The 6,035-nt window shown below is 44.9% G+C and overlaps 1 non-coding gene across 1 annotated transcript; it reads left to right on the top strand.

Annotated features, from left to right (window-relative positions):
- The first annotated feature begins 4,460 nt into the window (after window positions 1–4,460).
- Window positions 4,461–4,598, top strand: LOC119928008. The gene has a single exon (XR_005450970.1). It is a non-coding gene; the product is annotated as a small nucleolar RNA SNORA7 (small nucleolar RNA).
- The last annotated feature ends 1,437 nt before the right edge of the window (window positions 4,599–6,035 follow it).

The raw sequence follows: 6,035 nt of genomic DNA, 5'->3' as shown, positions 1-6,035 counted from the left end.
GGATGGGAGATCGGAGAGAAGGCTGATGCATTCCCACTCCCTCCATCACCGAACTGACAGGCTGGACCAACAAGCTCGTCCTGTTAGGCCTCTCTGGAGTGTTGGTGAGAGTGAGTCTGTTGGCAGCGAGGTGAGGGTGTCACTGGGCCGGATCCCCCTCCCCTCCCTGCCCTCATCACCTATAACCGTGCCCAGTTTTTTCCTAAGTCTCTAAGACCAAAACCACCTTCAGTTCTCTGTTCTCCCATGGATTTCTCAGTCTCCTTTTTTTATGGTATTTGTTCATTCATTCATTCAATCGTATTTGCTATTCTATTTACTTTGTTAATGATGTGTTCTCTCCCCCTCATCCCCCTGTCCATCCCCCCATCTTACCTCCTTCCCTTCCCCACAGCACCTGTATATATGTATATATGGTTGTGCATATTTATTACTCTATTTATTTATTTATTTATTTATTTTACTTGTACATTTAAATCCTATTTATTTTATTTTGTTGGTATGTTTGGTTCTGTTCTCTGTCTCCCCCTTTTAGACTGTGAGCCCACTATTGGGTAGGGACTGTCTCTATGTGTTGCCAATTTGTACTTCCCAAGCGCTTAGTACAGTGCTCTGCACATAGTAAGCGCTCAATAAATACGATTGATTGATTGATTGATCTAGCTTTACTTCTATTTATTCTGATGACTTGACACCTGTCCACATGTTTGTTTTATTGTCTGTCTCCCCCTTCTAGACTGTGAGCCCGTTGTTGGGTAGGGACCATCTCTATATGTTGCCAACTTGTATTTCCCAAGCACTTAGTACAGTGCTGTGCACACAGTAAGCGCTCAATAAATACGATTGAATGAATGAATGAATTTATTGAGCACTTACTGTGTGCGGCGCACTGTACTAAGTACTTGGGAGAGTAAGATATAACAATAAGCTGATACATTCTCTGCCCACAATGAACTTACTGTCTAGAGAACTTAAGCTCTAACTAGAGAAGCAGCATGGCATAGTGGATAGAGCACAGGCCTGGGAATCGGAAGGTCATGGGTTCTAATCCCGGCTCTGCCACTTGTCTGCTGTGTGGCCTTGGGCAAGTCACTTCAATCCTCTCTGCCTCAGTTCCCTCATCTGTAAAATGGGAATGAAGACAGTGAGCCCCGTGCGGGACAGGGACTATGTCCAACGTGATTTGCTTGTATCCACCCCAGCACTTTGTACAGTGTCTAGCACACGTTAAGTGCTTAGCAAATACCATAACTATTATTATTATTGTTATGTTAAGTGCCAGTTGAGCTCTAACTCGTTAAACGCTTAACATAGTGTTTGTTAACCTCTTACTATGGGTCAAAAACTGTTCCAAGAGCAGGAATACAAGGTAATTTAGTTGGACCCAGTCCAGGTCCCCCAAGGTGCTCACAGTCTCAACTGGAGGGAGGAGATTTTGCCTCCTTTGTACAGATGAGGCAACTGAGGCACAGAGAAATGAAACGACTTGTCCAAGGCCACGCAGCAAGCAATTGGCAGAGTTGGAACTTGAATCCAGGTCTGCTGACTCCCAGACTTCTCCCACTCTGTTTCTTTCTCTCTCGGTCTCTGTATGGGTTTGCCACTAGATCTATCTCCTCCTCTGCGTGATGATGATCTGGTCCTCTATGCCCTTCCCCCCAGAAAATCCCCACCTTCAAATGCCCCATCCCAAGTTTAGGCACCAGGCTGAAAAGACCAGCTTGCCCCTCATTAGGTCTGCAGGCCTCACGGCTACCTATGTGCGAGGCACTGTACTAAGCTCCGGGGTGGATACAAGCAAATCGCATTCGATACAATCCCTGTACCACATGGGGTTCAAGTCTCAATCCTTATTTAACAGTTGAGGTAACTGAGGCCCAGGAAAGTGAAGTGATTAGCCCAAGGTCATACAGCAGACAAATGGAAGAGCCAGGATTAGAACCCGTGACCTTCTGACTCCTAATCCCATGCTGTATCCATTGTGCCTTGGAGTGTTTCCTGTGTGTACAGCAATGAGAAGCAGCGTGGCTCAGTGGAAAAGAGCACAGGCTTTGGAGTCAGAGGTCATGGGTTCAAATCCCGGCTCTGCCAATTGTCAGCTGTGTGACTTTGGGCAAGTCACTTAACTTCTCTGGGCCTCAGTTACCTCATCTGTAAAAAGGGGATTAAGACTGTGAGCCCCCTGTGGGACAACCTGATCACCTTGTAACCTCCCCAGCGCTTAGAACAGTGCTTTGCACATAGTAAGCGCTTAATAAATGCCATTATTATTATTATTATTATTACTATTAATTGAGAAGCAGTGCGGTTTAGTGGAAAAAGTGCAGGCCTGGGAATCAAAGGACCTGGGTTCTAATCCTATCGCTACCACTGGTCTGCTGGGCGATCTCAGGCAAGTCACTTCACTTCTCTGTGCCTCAGTTACCTCGTCTGTAAAATGGGAATTAAAACTAGGAGCCCCATAGGGGGCACAGCCTGTGGCCAACCTGATTGATTAGCCTGAATCTACAGCAGTGCTTAGCACAGTGCCTGGCGCATAGTAAGTGCTTAACGAATACCATTAAAAAAAAAGGGTGGTGAGCTTTCATTCTTGGTCCTGAGGACTCTGGAAAACAAAGTCTATTTTTAAATCATCCATCATACTGACTACAATTGGCCGATTTTAATTGTCCTGGCGGGGTTAGATAGAGAAGTCTGGAGGTTAGAAGACACTCCCTTAATTCACCCTGTCCCAAATGTAGAACCAGCTTTGTTTTCTGGGAAGGCCTGGGAGCTTATGTTTGTGTTTGATTCACCTTGTAAAACCGTGGGTCTGCTTGAGTTTGTTCAGAGGAAAGGAGTAATGAAGCCTGAATTTCCAGAAAAGATCATTGTCTCAGCTCTGCTCCTGGGTTGCTTTGTGATCTTAGACAAGTCTAAAAACCCCTCTGGGCCTCATTTTCCTCATCTGTAAAAAGAGGATGAGAGATCTGCTTTCCCTACCTCCTAGATTGTGAGGCTGTACTATGTGTGATCTGATAATCTTGTCTCTACCCTGGTATTAGCAAATAGTAAGCACTTAATAAATACATGATTATTACGGTCTGATCACTTTGCCATCCCCTAGAAGGGATGGTCTATATCCAGGTCAGATTATCACGGTGTAGTGCATAGAACATAGGCCCAGGAATCAGAAGGTCATGGGTTCTAATCCCAGCTCTGCCACTTGCCTGCTGTGTGGCCCTGGGCAAGTCACTTCACTTCTCTGTACCTCAGTTACCTCATCTATAAAATGGGAGTTAAGACAGTGAGACCTATGCAGGACAGGGACTGTGTCCAACCTGATTTTCTTATAATAATAATGATGATGGCATTTGCTAAGCATTTACTACGTGCCAAACACTGTTCTAAGTGCTGGGGTAGATACAAGGTAATCAGATTGTCCCACATGGGGGCTCACAGTCTTAATCTTCATTTTACAGATCAGGTAACTGAGGCACAGAGAAGTTAAGTGGCTTTCCCAAGGTCACACGCAGACAAATGGCAGAGCCAGGATTAGAATCCACGTTCTCCGACTCCCAAGCCCGTGCTCTTTTCACTAAGTCATGCTGCTTACCCTCTCCAGCGCTTAGTGCATTGCATGGCACATAGTAAGTGCTTAATAAATACTGGAATTATTATTAATAACCTAGTGTTTTGTCGTCATACCTGTGAACCAATCAATAGCTCCTCTTTGTTTCGAGCATAAAATTATGTTCCAAATTAGTAGAAATAATAATAAAGGTGGTATTTGTTAAAGCACTTACTATGTGCCAAGCAGCGTACTAAGCGCTGGAATGGAAATATGCAAATCGTGTTGGACACAGGGACTGTCCTACATGGGGCTCACGGTCTCAATCCCCATTTTACAGATGAGAAACTGAGTACCAGAGAAGTAAAGTGACTTGCCCAATACAGCAGACAAGTAGTGGAGTCAGAATTAGAATCCATGACCTTCTGCCTTCCAAGCCCAGGCTCCAACCATGCTACTTCCCCAAATTCCAAAGAGGCAAACAGATTCCCAACTTGGGAGAGCCACTACTTGGGGCCTAGTGAACCCTCAAACAGGCCGAGGGAAAAGTAGGTCCGGGCAGTCCTTGACATAAGACAATTTGAGTAAACACGAACAGCTCTTAACAACGTTTCTAAATTAACAGCCTGTTTCAGCTTCACAATACACCGGTTTTGACTTTACAGCTGCAGACTCCTTTAGGATTCTTGCTCTCAGGGGACAGTGGTATGTTTCGGGGCAGGGCACATGGGAGTTTCAGGGAAATGAAAAAGCAAGTTAAAGATCTGCCAATAGGGAAAGGAAAAAGGGTGGAAGTTTGAAAAAAAGACTGAGAAGTCGGTGGAGCGAGGGAGCCGGAGGGCAGGCTTGGGTTTGCCTGAATGCCAGGGAGGACTGACAAATCCATTTTTGATTAAGCAGAAGCTGGTTTCACCTCTCAGGGTCGCATCTGGAGGGTTTCCAGTCCTCTACCAGTCTCGACTATGAGAGGGAGAGACAAGTGGAGGCCTACCTATTCCATTCCTAGCTTGGCCAGTTGCTAGTGAGTGGCAGGCAATCTGCTACAAGTCAAAACTCCCCTGTGCTGGGCCACAGTGGCATGGGAGAGACTCAAGAGTGGTGACTGAAGTTTACTGCGCAGAAGGAGGTGATGGTAAACAGCTTCCGTACTTTTACCAAGAAAACTCTGGGGATCCACTACCAGAACGACTGCAGATGGAGGTGGGGCGTTCTGGGAGAGATGCGTCCATGGGTCGGACACGACTCGCCAGGGTAAGACAACAAGAAGCTGGTTTGGATTTACGACTACATTAATGTGGCTATAATAATACTGATGGCATTTGTTAAGCGCTTACTATGTGTCAAGCACTGTTCTAAGCACTGGGACAGATACAAGATCATCAGGTTGTACAGTCCCTGTCCCACATGGGGCTTGCAATCTTAATCACCATTTTACATTTTATAGGCACAGAGAAGTGAAGTGATTTGCCCAAGGTCACACATCAGACAAGTGGCAAAGTTGGGATTAGAACCCAGGTCCTTCGAACCTCCAGGCCCTTGCTTTCTCCACTAGGCCACACTGATTCGTCTATAATGTCCTAACTACTCAATTGTCTAATTTTGTTAAATTAGGGTAGCTGACGTTGCAATAAAGTCTCCATTTATAACATTGTTCCCATAGGAAGATTGCTTCTACCTTGTGACATTTTGACTTAATCAATCAATGGTATTTTGACTGATTAAGAGGGATCTCTTAATCCTTTAATTAAGAGGGATTAAACCTTAAGACTGAAGACCTGGTCATAAGTAAGAGCCTGCCTAAATTTCAGGGTTATACTAATGGAAAGGCAAAAAAATAGATAAATGTAGAACTTGAACTGTTCTCTTTTTCAATGGAGGGGGATGCGAAAAATCTGGAGGTGCAGAAGCTTAGGGTCAGGACTAAAGTAATTATTAGAGCCAAATTTCTGGTCCTGGCAGTGATTTTACCCCTTCACATTTCAGACCCCGCTGTGATGACTCTCCAGGGTAAACAGATGGGTGCATTTTACGGCCACCAGAACTGTTCATCTGGGGGCATATTTTGTTTTGGGAAAAACCCTTTGGGAGAAGGAATGTTCTTTTAGTCTTGTGCATACTTAGGCCAAGGTCACCAGTGCCAAACAAAATATTTTCTCTTCTCTTCCCATGATGCGTTCCAGGGTTGCTTGAGCTTCATTATTATCTGGTAATCGGGCCTTTAGGAAAGTGTGCAGGTTTGAAATACCGGCAGGTCATGTTCTCAACAAAAGGCAACTAACTGTTGCAATGATTTAATATTTTTCGAGCTCCACGGTGAGTCAGGTTCTGTTTGGAACCTAAGGAAGTCAGTGTCTGCCCTTGGTAAGTTTCAAATTGAAAGACGCCTATTTTGTCATTTTGGTACCTGTTTTTGCATTCGGACACCAGTGAGACTATTTCTACAGGCCTTTTTGGGGGAATGATAATGTCAGTGGGAATTTTGCTC

The sequence above is a fragment of the Tachyglossus aculeatus genome, chromosome 4 (genome assembly GCF_015852505.1).
Source record: "Tachyglossus aculeatus isolate mTacAcu1 chromosome 4, mTacAcu1.pri, whole genome shotgun sequence".
In the NCBI taxonomy this organism is placed as follows: domain Eukaryota; kingdom Metazoa; phylum Chordata; class Mammalia; order Monotremata; family Tachyglossidae; genus Tachyglossus; species Tachyglossus aculeatus.
This window is presented reverse-complemented; position numbering and strand designations above follow the sequence as displayed.